Genomic DNA, 16,007 nt, shown 5'->3' with positions numbered 1-16,007 from the left:
AGAAAAAGGGACGAGCTTATCCTTTTAGTGCGCAGAGGGAGACAGAGAGGAGGGGGACTGGACGAGGGACCTGCGTCTGTGCGCCGCAATCAGACCCTTAATGGTGCTGTGTTTCCTCTTCCAGCTCCCACACATCACATCTCTGAGGCACTTTCACCTCTTAGAGAGTGTTTCGGAATATTTCAGAACTCATATTTTCACAATTATTAGCAATTAAGCTTCTAAAAATCAGTCGGAGAACTCAGTGAGCTGAACAGAATCAGATTCAATAGATAAATATCTCAATAAAATATATTTTGTTAATCTTCTACCTTTGTACAAACAGATTTGTTATATATTTTGGGTATTTTTTTCTATTTTAATTTGGTGTTATGTTCTCTGATGGACTGGTGAGCTTCAGTTTCTGGGATTGCCTAGTTGCAGTTCCAGCTTTCACCAGTAGGAGCCGACGTGAGTTCACAGCAGAAATGCCTGAGGCTTTTCAAGGTGGAGCTGCTTAACACCTGGACTTATTATGGGGATTTCATTGATATTTTTGGTGCTTATTAAATACGCTACTGCACAGAGTGTTAGATTTGTAATATTGTATCCTTATTTAGTGGGAAAGGACACATCTCACACAAGCTGAATATATCCAGATCCATATTTTTTCTTTATTATCTATATAAATTTTGTTGGTATCCAACAGTCTTCTTTAGTTAAAACTGTTCCAAATCAACAGGTTTTTCTTATCTTTTAGACCAGGCTGATTTTGAACAATAGAGTTGTGTTTTATGTAGTTTATTGGGTCAAACGTTTTGGGTCTCCTTGTTATTGGAATGACCAATATTCCTAATGCATGAGGAGATTTGATTTGGTGTCTCAAAACATTCATCCCTTAGGGAAATAAAAATACGCAGATTTCTAAGGAAACCTTTATACATAACACTTAAGAAGCACGAATTAAAACACTGGACTAGAATAACAAAAGACAATTAGCAAACTCAAACCAAGACTTGTTTGAAAGCCCAGAACTCCAAACAATATTAGATATCGACCCTTTGCACGTGACGTCACACCATCCAGAACTCCGCCCACTCCGCCATGATGGACGTCAAAAAAAGGGGGGAAAAACCCAATAAGCTTCTTTAAAGCTAGTCTGAAAACAGGCATCTGTAACCTAATATCGCTTCTATTTAGTTGATTTCGCAGTAAAAATGGTCACATGGAGCTTCGCGGTACAAACAGACAAGGATGCAAACCAAACTTGTCATTTTATTTTAATAACTTTTAATGAGGAAAGACGCAGCGGCGATGGATTGCAGCCGTTAATCGCGACCGGCAGCCTTCGGTGTAATCGCGGATTTGCAGCAAACGCTTTTTATAAGGTAAGAATGTTAACGTTCATATCCTTTATAAGTAAGTGTGAAAGATATCATCGCATTAGGGAGAAGGTCGTCTGTAGCCGTTAGTAACCATGGAGACAGTGCCGCAGAGTCACGTGTTTGTACGTTTTCCATCCTGCTCCAGTGGAAGGGAAAACGCTGTTTATCTCGACTCGAACAAGTAGAAGCCATGAATAAACTTGACAAAAACATCTTTGGAAAACAATTTCATTCGCTCTTGTTCAACACTCCAGTCCTTCACTTCCGATGTCCATCATGGCGCCTCCAATGTTTTAGTGACGTGGTTGCAAAGGGTCAATATGGCATTCTCCTACATATGACAACCAGATTTAATTTGAATAAAAATGTTTAAGATATTTAGAAGAAAGTGACATAGATAAAAAGGATTAAAGAATATAAAGAACAAGAAAATGATGAGCACCATCCTTTCTGAGTGGCATCAAACATTGACAGATTCAGAAAGTGAAGTTCTTTGAGCTGCGTAGTTTTTCCTCTTGATTTGTAAGACCCACACATGTCAGTGTGCTGTAATAGGCTTCAGAGCTTTGTGCTTTAACAGATATGGAGGAACTGGATGATGCTGAAGGCCAGTTCAGATGTCCTGGGATGGCGCGGTACCCTGAGGTCAAAGTCAACCTGACTTCTTTGGTGCCAGAGAGTCTGTCTGGGATCAGGACTCTTCATTTAAGGTGCTTGTTTCAGCCTGTGGAGGAGAAAGTTTTACTCCTACAGGTATTTTGATAGTTAACTGGCCTGCTGTGTAATACAAAAGATTTATCACAATGGATTTAAGCAAAAAGGGCGATTTGAGTCTGGTTTATTTCTTAATCTGAGCTTCTGCCGATATCAGCTTTTTGGTCTGTAAACCCTGCAGGTGGAAATTAGCATGTTTTTTGTTATAATCTGGTATCTCTGCATCTCTCACTTTAAAAGGTTAATGAAATGTTGTACATTGTCTCTATAAACAGCATAAACAGTATTAAATTTATGCAAATGACAAACTGAATGCAAACTGGGGAAGAAGCGCTCACAACGAGAACAGTTTTAAAATGGAAAGCTGAGACCATAAAGTAAAATTAGAACATAAATTGTGCTTTAAATAGCAAAGAAAAACAACAACAAAAAGAAACATGAATGAAAATGAGCAAAAAGTAACCTGATCAAAATTTTAAAAAACAAGAAATGATAGAAAGGAAGTCTACAAAATACAACAACACATTTTAGGCAGAAAAAAGGAGGAGTAAACATCCACCAAAAAAAACAAATCCGCCAAAAATATTTTAAGTTAATAGAAAATATATATATAAATATATATTTCTGAGTCAAAAATTTGCTATAAAAAACACAGAAACTCTCTAGAAAAAACTTGAAAATGTATGAGTTTGAAAAACTGCAAATTTTCTAGAAAAAAACAGAAACTTTTAGACTAATATCAGAAATTTTCTAGAAAAAACTGGGGAAATTCTCAGCTGCAAAAGTTAACTTTTGAAACAGAAATTTCCTAAACTTTCTGAGATTAATGTCGAAATTTCTGAGTTCTTTGACCTCAAGAAATTGGTCAAAGAGGAAAGGTAGAAACAACGAGAAGAAAGAAAAAAACTGTGAAGTACAAGTGTCTACACGTTGTCACCCGAATGTCATTAAAATTTACGTACAGGAAATTGATGAGCTACATTTTATGACAGCTGAACAAAATTTTCCGTGACCTCCACCCTGCTCTCTTCCTCTACCCGGCCTCAGGATTCTTTCTGATTCTTGATCGTTTGACACGTCAGGAAGGCGTTTGACACCTGCAAGTCACCTTCTGGTGTCAAAAAGAGGATGAGCAAAGTTGAGTATTCACTGGAAAAACACTTAATGCCTGATTGGCTGTGTTCAAGCTAAAAGGAAGTGATAGCAGGTGGAGTAATTTGCTTGTTGACTGGGATGAATTCCAGCACCGCTCACAGAATACAGCGAAACTGGGTCGATGGCGCAACATCCAGATAAACCTATCAACATTAGTGTGTTCCTGTTTTACTCCACAGTCCCTCCTTGCAGTTTATCACAGATTAGATGTCCCTTTTTTTTGTCAGTTGCTCATTTTTACGCTAAATCTCTTAACGTTTCCTATCATCCTCATAAAAGAAAAAAACAGGAGAGTTTGTTTTAACAAAAAAAATTAGCAAAAATGGAGCAGAGAAGAGAAATACAGATATGGACACAATGAAAACAAACATAAAGCTGTTCTTTAAATAGATAACGTTATCTAGAATGTTCTCCCCAAAGCTTTAATCTGTATTTTAAAAAAAAAGTACAGACTGCAGATTTGATGTTGCACAAACTGGATGCAAAAGAAAGAAGGAGGACTTTTTCCAACTGTTTAAAATTTTAATAATTAATTCAGGGCTCTGCAGCCTGCAAGTCTGGAGCTGCAAGTTACTCTTTGGTCCGTTCACAACGACTGTTCATATGTTTGGCTTTTGATATAATAACAACTATGTGCAGGTCTGATATAAAAAAACAGAAATGCAATGTTTCACTGCAAAAAACCCCAAAATCTTACCACGTATTTTTTGTTTAGCTTATAGTGCAAATATCTTAGTACACTTGAACAAGACAAAGCAAATTTACAAGTAACTTTTCAGTAAGAAATGTGAGCTTGTTTTAAGGCAATAATTCCTTAATATTAACAAAAGAGTTTTAGTTATTAGTGGAATAATCAGCTAGAGGAACAAGACATTTTAATTTATGATACTGTAAAAATGTCTTGTACTACTTGCAGATTATTTTACTTATAACTAGTAATTTTTCATCAATTTTAAGGATTTATTGCCTTGAAACAAGTAAAGTTATTTGTAAATTTGTTTGGTCTTATGATATTTGCACTAAAATTAGACCAAAATACTTGGTAAGTTTTTGTGAATTTCTGGGAGTAGATGAAAAGTTGTCTTTTGTCAAAATTTAAATGAGTTGTTAGTGGTCAAAAATCCAACCATGACCTTGTTTTTTTGCATTAACCAAATTCTAATAGCGTAACCACATTACCTTCAAACTTTTACCCAAATCTTAATAATTTCCTATTTCTAAACTTCTGATATTCGCTGTGGCTGCACTTTTTAAATGTTCCACTTGAATTCATCATGTAAAAACAGAAACATTTGCGTCCAGCCTGTACTTGGGCTTCGCTCTTTTCACTCTGAAAATATTTTGAAAACAGCTTAAATCTTTAAAAAGAGCAAAGTTATTCTTTCCAGATGAGCTCGAAGAAAAAGAACTGACCTAGATTTCATCATCTCTCATTTTCATCACCAATGAGTTTCTGATAACGGCCAAACCTTTGACCACATGTGCTGACAAATCAATTACAGTATCCATAAGAGCGGGCTAAACGGGGATTCATGTTGCACGTCATGTTTTGGATCCGGTTTAAAAAGAAACTCAAACCTGGGCTTCATTTTCTTTTTGCAAAAATTTAATTTCTCCATTTTGAATGAGAATAAGAATGCCATAATTAAAAAAAAAAGCTCTCACATGATTTGAAATAAAATAAATATTTTAATTTGTGCCTGACTTGAACCAAACAGAAGCAAAAGCTAAATCAGCTGAACAGCTATAGCATTTTGGCGCTTAGTTTATGTCTAATTGAATTCCTGTTCTCACCTGTTTTGCGTCTTTTTATTTCCGGATTTTTGATTTGTCAAACCTCAAATATGCCAAAATAGCGCTGGATATTTAGCATACTGCACATTTAAAATTATTTATCTGGCACTGACCGGTTTCCACTTGAGGTACGACATGAAACGACTGCAGCGGTGTCAAACTCATTTTGGTTTTGGGCCAAATCAAGACCATGAATGCTCTAAAACGCCCGGTTGTTCCAGAATGTATTGATAAAATCTGTTCACAAACTGTTAAAATATTAATGAATTCTTAAAATTAAATAATGTTATTGAACATCTTTTCAGTTCCTCCAGGATTTTCTGATTCTTTTTGGGTTTTTTTTGGAATAAAAATCTAAGTGTTTGTGGTTTTAATCTGGAAATATTTGCGTTTATTTATGACGATAAATGTGACCTATTATTATTCGCTGTATAGATCATGGACTATAATCTGACATCAATTGAAACTGAGGCAGCTGTTTAGTACAAGAAAGAAAGTTTTTGACAATTTTTGAGAAAAATCTGCAATAAACTCCCAATTATGTATTACACATTTGTTGATTTTGCGTGAATTTCCACAATAGTTTTCAAGAATCCGGAGGGACGGATAGATATAATTTGGCACTAAGCAGGTAAAAACTACATTGATTTGATTGATAAATCAAGAGAGCCACATAAAAAGCTACGACGGGCCAGATTTGACCCACGGGAATTGAGTTTGACACGTGTACTCCTGTATTACTCAAATAACTTGAAACACATTTGTTTCAACACATCAGTGAAAATTGTAAGTAAATTGTATTTTTCTTTTCTGTGTAGTTGAACTTGTTTTTAAGTCAGAATGTTAAAATACTTCAAAATAAAAAGATGACCTTTGCTTTTCAGACTATTTATGACAAATGCAACTAGACATGATATTCTCTGTACCGCAAAATCTCTTTTCAGCGCTGTTTTCAGACAAGTTCCCATCCTCTCTTTTCTCCCATTAATTAAAATAAATTACTTAATCCTTGCAGTCTTTATCCATAACATTATAATAGGTCAGGGTCATTAGTTACTCAGGAAAAGACTCTGGCAGCAACAGGTTCAGCTGCTCAGTGAAATCTAAATATCTAACAATGTATAGGAATGCTACGTTGATGCAATTCCATCGTCACGGTCTTCGGCTGTTATGATGTGATCCAGCTTCTTTTCATGGATTTCTGTGGGCAGTGTAATTTGTATTTCTCAGGGTGGAGGAGGAAAAAAAGATGTTTGGATGTTCTGAATCATCTAATACTGGCTGTGAGCGTAACTGCAAAGTTTATTCTAATGGGGCTTCCAGTAAAATGCTTTCCCCAAATTTGGTCAGTTAACACAAAAAGCTGTTCAACAGCTGTTTGCTCCTAACTTCGGAGTTACACCACCAGTAGCCTTCAAATTAAAACTTTTAGTTTAGACTGCCTGTGATATTGCTCTTGTGTAGGGTATATTTATTACATTTGACAGCAGAAAACAAAAAATGTGACATTGAAGATCACAATTTGTGCATAAAACATAGAAATAAAGCTGTTTTGTTTGTGTTTTATTTAAATAGCCACATGGTATAGCATGGCTAATGCTAATGAAACTATTAGTTAGCAATTAGCAATGTCCAAATATCTGCAAGGAAAGTAGCTCCTGCCACATATTTTGTCAATAATGTCAGTTTTCCAAGAATAGCAGCTACGGTATTCACCAGCGTGCATTGAGTCTCCATGGCAACCAGTTCAGTACTGGTTCAGGACATTAGCTTAGCATTCTGTATTTATAGCCGTGAACAAATTCAGGGGCTGCATCCTTGGAAGGCCGGATTTGTAGGTCGATTACATCCAAATGCGTCCTTCTTTTCCCCAGATTTGAAGGACAGGTCCGGTGTATCCTTCACGGCCCACCGTATCCCATAATTCATTGCGAGTCGGCGGTGAAGAGTGGCAAATTATTTTGCTACACTACACTTTAAGATGACACCAGATGACTTTTACAAAGTTTTTAGGCGAGAATGTAGCTCTGTAAGTCTCAAATATCTGCTCGGTTCATCAATACATCACCTAATTGCAAGATTGCTGACATTTTCGGACATGTCTGCTCCCGCTGCTTTAACAGGCCGCTCCCCTCGCCAGCTGCCGGCTGGCCGGGCGGTCCAGGTTCGGCACATTGTTATAAAAACTCCCTCTAGCTTTCCCCGATGAGTGGAAGTTAAATATTCCAGTTCTAGTTGTAAAATGTTTGCTTCACTGAAGTAAACCAAACAGTAAAAACAAACTTCGGCTCTGTTCTTTTTTTTCCTCCGCTTCACGCTGTCATGGTTGCTAGGCAACATGTGTTACACTGATGCGCAGGCTATGCAGCTAGCTAGCTGAAGGCTATTCCTGTCCGAACTCACAGCTTTTCTTTTCCAGTCGTCATTTATTCACTGTCTTCAAATTTAATAGCCGAACAATTGGCTAGTAATATGTATTTTTTTGCCATTGTTGGTCATATTTTTCTGGATCTATTTCAGCTTTGGAAATGAATCTTTCCTTTTTGAGCAATTTGTCATTCTAGAAACTGTGCTACAACACAACCAAAGAAGAGCAAAGAAAGCACGAAGCTCCTGGAGCCCAAAATAATCCCCCCAGTTTAAGAAATGTGTGTGTGTGCATTCTCAAATCTACATTAAAATTTGTTGCTGTTCTGTTGACCCAATTAAATGTAACTGGATAACATTGAAGTCAGATCAGAGAACATCAACGGTATTAAGTGACAGGTTGATTGAGTTGAGGTTGTTTTAATAGATGTTAATGAAAACCCACTGGTCTGGATTTGGCCTAAACGATAAAGGGAGTTATTTGAATATTCAATTTCTTTCCTGGTTTTACTCTCCCAGAGCCTCACATGTTTGGACGTCATAAAACGAATCATGTTTGGAAGTTTAAAGAGTTTAGTTTTTGTTCTCGCAGACATAACTCTAGGAAAATGTCAAACAGTGGACAGCCTTTTCTGGCTCCACACTGCCAGAAACAAACAAACTGTATTGACTTTAGCAAGAAGAGCAACAGACATTGTCTACAACATTTTTCAGAACATAAAGTAGAGTAGGTCACTTTCTGCGTCAACATTCTTGACACACCTTGGCAATGCGCATAAATATTCCCCGGGGCTCCTTCCAAGCACCATGTCTTTTACTACTTTGTCAAATGTCAAATAATAAAACTAAAGTAGACAGCAGATTAAAAAATATTGTTTTCAAATGTTGAGCTAATTTGTTGAGCAAAAAAAATCTAAATCCACTTGGTCTTATGGTTGAACGATTATTAAACTGCGATTAATCACATTTATTATGGTTGTGTTCAGTTTTATTAGCCACACACAAAACTAATAATCTGTAAAAGCAACAATTCAACATTTATTGGTGGGTTTTAGATGACGTAGCAGATGGGGGTTGTAAACGCAGCCTGTTTACTTCTGTTGATCCAGCTTCAAAATGCCTAAAATCTGTGTCATGTATGGTTGTTCCAGCCGTTCTAATAGACAGAAAGATAAACGTTATTTTTGTGTTTCGAAGGTACTTGGCTACAAGGGAGTTCATTTTAAAAAACTTACTAAACAAAGACGAGAAAAGTAGGTCAACAATCTACGGCTGAAAGTAAGAGGTGTAGAAACTAACAATTCCAGAGTTTGCAAATAAATAAATATCAAATATCACTTTGACTATTTGATATTTCAAATTGTCAACTTTAAACATTTTTTAACTCAAAAACACGACGAGCCGCTGGATGAATGATTGCCCTATCCAAGAGGTGTTCACCTTTGAACACCTCTTGATGTTCAGAGGTGTCAATGTTTTTCTGTTTTTCTCTTCACCTTGACTAGATTTCAGTGCTGCCATTTTCCCCCAAGATAATTTCTAAGCTTATTTATAAATATATATTTAAAAAGCACGAGCATGAGCAGAAGTGTATCAGTCCAGACTTGCTGGGCCAAATAAAGCAACACAGTTAGATGAGTGTTGTCAGTTGCTTGGAGTTGGGCGTGGATCAAAAGTTGGCAGTGACACGCACAGTTAAAAATATATATAAAACCAGTGTCTTAATAAGAGTTATGTGTGCAGTGCTTGCAGGTACAGGCTCTTTAAAAGCTCGGGGAAGCAAAGGTTACTCATCCTGGTATCATAGAAGGTGTAATCATTTTGCTGAAAGATATTTAACGTGCTTCATTTACTCCTTGTGTCTGAGCCTGCTGTCGTTAGCCATGCTCTGCTTTGAAGGTTAATGCTTTGGCTGATCCTTAGTCTGAAGGGAACATTATGTTTTTGACCTGCAGCTGTTCAGATTGTTTTGTGCTTTATTAGATATTGGTTTTCTTTGCGTTACTTTTCTCACGTGTGAGATTTAGTGCACTATTATGAGTTTGTAATGAATTATTAGTGAACAATGAGGCACGAGTTAAGAGAGTCTCACACCTGCATTCATTCACATGAATCCAAGCAAAGAAACCAGATTTATTCTGTAATGTAGCACACAGTACTTTACGAAATTATTCACGCTCTTTATCTACTTTTTTCACATTTTGTCATCTTTCAACCTCAAAGTCTTTTTAGATGTGCCTACACATTATTTTGCACAATCTTAGAGTTTCCGTAAATATGCATTTTCAAGTTTTGTCATGTGGATTCCTAAAAAAACTAAAACTATGCATACATTTAAAACCAGGTGTTTAAAGAAATAATTTTGTTAATCTTACTTGATTTAAAACAGGGAGTTTAGTCTGATTTAATGTGAGACAATGGGGAAGAAAAGGTTTTTATTAAAAGTGTGAAAATCTGGTTTCAACTGAAGGTATACCTCCACAAAGCAATTATTTATCACTATGATGAGCCATTTGGGAACTACTAACTTTTATCTTTGATACTATAATAACCCGACTCAACAGGGGTTATTATACTATAATAACCTGACTCAACAGGGAAGGAAAATGAAATGTTTTTATTCTATGGTGAAAAATTATGGAGCCCCCTAAGGAACATGGGTAAAAATGTTTCCTTTGCGTTACCTCGCAATGCTTTTGAGTTCCCAGTTTATGTATACAGTCACAAATGTCAATTTGAAATTTCAAATATATAAATATTTATAGAGCCTCAGTGAAAACATGTTTCTATATTCTTAACTCTTTGGTGCAAAAACTGATTAAAAATCAATTTATTCACTGAATGTTTGTCTGTTTGTGTAAGGTTGACCATTAGTAAAGACTACCAACACAAACAAAACAATCAAAACTGTCAGATATAACTTTAGTATCCCATGAAAATAACTCAGAAATAGTTTGGATGTAGTTTTTCTTTCTTACAGAAAGTTTGCTTGCATCTTAGAAGGGATGGAAAGAGATGGAAATCCCATGTTTGGCCTATTTTGCTTTTGCATTTTGCACATAGGCTTGTGGTGCATTTCTGTCCTAAAGAAAAAGATATATATATCTTACGGCCCCTGGCCTCTTGAGGCTGTGCAGGCTCCTTTTTTTTTTTGTTATGCAGGTTCAGCGGTGAGGGCACACCTTTCTGATTGGCTGCCTCGAGGCTGCAGGAGAGCAGCCATCCCATTGGACCAGCAGAGAATTGCAAGCCAATCAGACCTTGATGAGCCTCACCTGCTCCCTATAAAAGGCTCCTGAAATAATTCCCCCAGTGGGGCAGCTAGTAGGAAGAGGTTTTGTTAAGCTGTCCCCCACCCTTGGTGTTTACAACTGCTTTGGGCAGTTTTGAACTATTTGTTCTTGCTTGTTCTGCTAAGTAGTTTGAATCTGCTTTAGATTGATTTTATACAAGCTAGAAGCTTGTGTTTGTGAGGTTTGGTGCTCCCTTTTTGTCCTTTATTTTGGGTTGTTTTGAGTTTACTTTATACTGACTTGTTTGAACATTTTGTAATTTAATTTGCACTTAACCATTCTTGAATTTGTTAGCCCTTTTCTTTTGTTTTAATTGGGTTAAGTTGTATTGTGTTTTGGTTTTGTGAAATCATCCTTTGTAATAAAAACCTTTACATTCCACTTATTTTCTCAGGACACATTTTATGGTACCGCCCCTGAACCTCTAGACCTTGGGGGCGTAACAATATAAAACTTCATATCTCACAAATGAGATGGAAAAACCTCATGAAAACCTTACAATATAGTAGAAAGTACGGTGGCCACCATAAGAAAGACTTTCAGTCTGATGTACTGATCAGTTCATACCACATGAACTGATCAGTTCATTATTGCGAGAGAACGTTAAGACAAGACAATTTTTTTCCCCATGTCCCCAAAGGGGGTTTGTAAAAACTAACTTACAGATAGAAAATGGGAAAAAAAACCCATAATGGATTGGTAATAAAGGTGTTTGTGGATGGATGTATGAACAATGTTTTGATGCATATTCCATGTTGGCAAAACCAACAAAAATATGGAGGCTACACATGCTAACAAACCTTCACAGCTTTGTGAAGTCCTTGTAATGTTTTTGTAAGTTGATTGAGCATCTTATTATGTTTGTTCATATGAACTGTACATGAAGATTCACTGATAAATTAGCAGTTACCTGCTCTGGAGTTCAGTTTCTTTACAAAAGGCTTATAAGAGGCCCGTGTTTTTAGGCCGAGAACCCCCTTTCAGAAGGTTTGGTCTCTGAAGAACAATTCCTTTGTTTACTAAATCTGTCTGACAAAACAGATGTTAGCATTTCTGTCACGCAGGCATTCATTTCAGTGTTTATTCAGAGCCTTTCTGTTTGCAGGTCCGTGTTTAACGTTTTATCCCCTGGCTTTAGCATGATAAACCCGGTTGAAGCAGACTGCCTCCTCCAAAATGTGTTGTTTTAGTCTCCATGAGAGCTATTCAGATACAAAAAGATAGATTCTGCCTTTTGTAATGTTGCTTTAAAACGTTTTACGGAGCTAATCTTTAATACATCTGTGTCTCTGAGTGAACACTGAAAGTCAAACAGAAGGATTTGTGCTGGCTAACGACCAGGCTTACAGAAAACGATTCATTTGCCTCTCATTCAATTTAAACTGCAGTTCTCAGCAGCTTCTGTTACTATATGATCCACCTGAATCAAATTAATGGCTCATTAGACACCTGCAGAGCTTCATATCAAAAACCGAGTAACTAATTAAACCATTCAGGCGCCTTTGAATAGGAATACATTTATAATCTGCATTGTAGTGGCTCTCAAAAACAGAGCTGGTGACTTCTAGTGTAGATATTGGGTTTTCAATAACCAGTGATTGGAAATAGAAAGTATGGGGTTGATTTTGATCTTTAGATTCAGATTAGTTTTGTTTGTTTTGAACCATTTGTCTTTGTCTTGATTACCGAAAACGACTCAATGTTGTCAAGATTGTTGAGGTTCAGCACTGACTCTTTGGCTTTTAAAGTTTTGTTTTTAGTAACTGGATGGATTTGATGAAATGTCAAATGTTTTTACACTTAACATTTCTTTATGTTATTAATCAAGCTTGTGGAAGTACAGAATTTTGTGATTTTTAAACCTTTTTTATTTCTTTTGTCTTCTTATGACTTGGCGATAAATCAAATTTTGGTTTTGAAAATGTTATTTTTGGAAAATATTTTGCCATTTATTTTTTACAACTGAGTATTAGCGTCACTGTACCAAAATAAAAATTCTTAAAGTGACTTCTATTACATCTGAATGTATTCAGTTTTATGTATGTATTGGTAATTTATTAAGCTTTTTGATTGACCCTGTATTTTAAAATAGCTTCTGCAAACTCTGAGTCAGCCTTTTAAACCGATTTAGTTTAAAACAAGTTGGTAAATGCATCATTTATTAAGATTATTCTGTTTCATTGCATAATTGAGTTGCAGGTGTCACTGAAATATAAGAAAATGTTTGATCATTTACATATGAACTTTTTAAGCAGTTCATGACAAACGCAGATCTCTCTGACTCAGGAAAACCCCTTTGGTAAACATTCCACCTTCAAATTTTTATACTTGGCTGCAAAAGTGCACAATTCTTATTTGGGGGGATTTTGACTAATTCTTCCTGCATAAGCTTCTTACTCCACCTGCACATGGCGCTTATTCTGTCTGGGTACACACCGAAATTTCCTTTGTGTACTTTGAGAAGTGTTTATCCCTTAGCCCACATTTGTCAAACTCAAGGCCCGAGGGCCAGATCTGGGCCGCCGTAGGTTTTATTTTGGCCCTCTAGATTCCAAATTACATTTACGCAAAATTAACAAATCCTCACATTTTCTCTGATTTTTTTCTCAAAATTGATCAAAAACATTGGGTTTCTTTCAAATATTTCTAAATTACCACAGCAAAATCTGTGATTTTGATTGCAAAAAAAACTCCCCACAAAAACAATCACAAAATCCTGAATGGATTGATCAGTGTGAAAAGATGTTCAATATTATTTAATTTCAAGAAACACTTATTGAAAGTTGAAACAAACAGCTATTTATTGATATTTTAACAGTTTAATTAGTGTAAAATTCATTTTCGTTTTGGGCCAAATAAAGGTCGTGAATGCTCTTAAAGGCCCGGTTGTGCCAGAATGCATTGATAAAACCTGTTCACAAACTGTTAAAATATCAATTAATTCTTAAAATAAAATAATATTTAACATCTTTTCAGTCCCTCCAGAATGTCATGATTCTTTTTGTGATTTTCTTTGCAATAAAAATAAAGGTGTTTGCGATACTAATTTGGAAATATTTGCCATATTTGAGCTTATCTATGACGGTAAATGTGACTTTTAATTACTCCCTATGTAGATTGTGGACTATAATCTGACATCAATTAAAGCTGAGGCAGCTGTTTAGTACAAGTAAGAAAGTTTTTGACAATTTTTGAGAAAATAAGCTCCCAATTATTAGCTCAAAAACGTGTGGGGTTTGTTGATTTTGCACAATCCTAAAGAAATTGGAGGGACTGATTGATATAATTTGACAGTAAACAGATAAAAACTGCATTGATTTGATTGATAACATAATATTTAAGCTCACTTAGTGTTTAGTCTGGAATCTATGGGGCCACATAGAAAGCTACGGCGGGCCAGATTTGGCCCACAGGCCTTGAGTTTGACACATGTGGTCTAGAGGAAAGGTTATCTTCTGACAACTCAGATAAATTCAAAATAATTTCTATTATAAAGAAAAGTGCAAGTTTAGTTAGTTTCATTTTCCGTCGTTGGCTTAAACGTAACCTCGACACCTGTAAGTATGTTCTTCCTGATTCCTGTTATTCATAAAAATATCTGACATGCTTGTGCATTTCCATGAGCTGCTATGAGATTTTCAGAGTCTAACTTTCAATAAGAATACCACACACAGCATTTATTCAAAAAAAGTAAAGCAAAAATGCCTCACAGGATTTAAATACTTAGTTATTGGCTGTTTGAGTAGTAAAGCTGTCTGGCCGGTTAACCACACTGCAATTAGCTGCAATTTTAAAACCATAGTTGTAACCTGAAGAGTGAAAGGTGGCTCTGGCTTGTTTTCTTCCCTGCTATCCAAGACTTTTGTTGCTAGAATAGCTTCAAAACAGCCAAGATTTCTATTCCCTAAAAGAAGGAATAGTAAATGAAAATTCTTTCAGTCTGATGAAAAACCTCTTGTTCTCGATAGAGGCAGAGAGTAAGCAAAAATTGTACTCAAGTAAGAGCAGCACCACTAAATACAGATTTTTACTCAATTAAAAAGTACTGTTTATGTTTTTCTACCGTGTTGCAGCACTGGCCTTTGTTCAACACATATTTCTTCTATTGACTCTTTGCAAATACGTCACTTAATCATTCCAGGCGCCATGATGGACGTCGGAAGTGAGGATCGGGAGTATTGAACAGAGCAACTGAAATTGTTTTCTAAAGTTGTTTTTGCCAGTTTATTCATGGCTTCTACTTGTTAGAGTCGAGCTAATTTGTCTGTGAAAGTAACTCACCTGGTTGAGGCTCGTAGACGGAGGCATTTATAAAAATTGGAAGCAGCTAGCTTAGAAACCGACCAATACCTCCTCCATCCTGACGTTTTGATCAAATTATCGACTCTGCCTGAATTCACTCCACATGATGTATGTCACTATGTCATAAACAGCTTTTCCCCTTAAACCGGAGCAGCCTTTGAAACGTACAGAAGACGAGGTGGTAACTAGTTTTAGTTTTTTTTCCCAAACATGCTGGGCTCCGTGACAGTGCGGCACTGTCTCCATGGTAACTAACGGGTAGTAGCGTACCTTCGCCATTTGATATCTTTCTAATCCTACTTACTTATGAAATAAATGGCCTTTAATCTTCTTGTACAAAGTGTTCGCTGCAAATCCGCGGTTACACCGAGGGCTGACAGTCATTATGATTAACGGCTGCTATCCATCGCCGCTGCATCTTTCCTCGTTAAAAGTTATAAAATAAGATGACAAGCTTAGTTTTCACCTTTGTCTATTTGTGCTACCGAACGCGCAGCACCCTGTGACCATTTCTAAAGTGAAATCAACTAAATTAAAGCAATATTACATTACCACATGTGTGTTTTTTTCACAGGCTTTACAGGAGCGCATTGGTTGTTTTGACATCCGCCATGGCGGAGCGGGAAGAGTTTCAGAGAGCGACGTCACATGCAAAGGGTCAATAGGAGACTAATAAAGTTACCTTGACAGAGTGGATCAAACATTTACATTCCAGAGTTTCTGGTTCTGCATCCCTTCGAGTGGAGATGGTTTCTCACTGGCTCGACAGTTTTAATGTGTTTTTTCTTCATCTTTTTCTTTTTTTTATTTAACCAGTAAAAGTCACATTGGGATACCAGTTTGTTCCAGACCGACAGTGCAGGTTAAGAGAGGGCGAGAAACAGCACAACAATCAAATCACACATAACAAAAAAGTTTTCCAAATGAATTAATTAATGAGAAACATTTACAGCTACATGCTTATTCCTAAAAAAATGATTGAGAAATCTTTTAAAAGTGTGTCAAGGACAATGTACTC

The 16,007-nt window shown here is 36.4% G+C and overlaps 1 long non-coding RNA gene across 1 annotated transcript in view; it reads left to right on the top strand.

Moving 5' to 3' along the window:
* The window catches only part of LOC111611389, a 69,684-nt gene extending 54,004 nt beyond the window's left edge, over window positions 1-15,680 (top strand). Inside the window, exon 4 of the long non-coding RNA XR_002754034.1 lies at window positions 15,564-15,680. This is a non-coding gene — a long non-coding RNA (uncharacterized LOC111611389). The remainder of the gene's footprint in view (window positions 1-15,563) is intronic.
* The last annotated feature ends 327 nt before the right edge of the window (window positions 15,681-16,007 follow it).

This window comes from Xiphophorus maculatus, chromosome 15, assembly GCF_002775205.1.
Source record: "Xiphophorus maculatus strain JP 163 A chromosome 15, X_maculatus-5.0-male, whole genome shotgun sequence".
Classification (NCBI taxonomy): Eukaryota; Metazoa; Chordata; class Actinopteri; order Cyprinodontiformes; family Poeciliidae; genus Xiphophorus; species Xiphophorus maculatus.
This window is presented reverse-complemented; position numbering and strand designations above follow the sequence as displayed.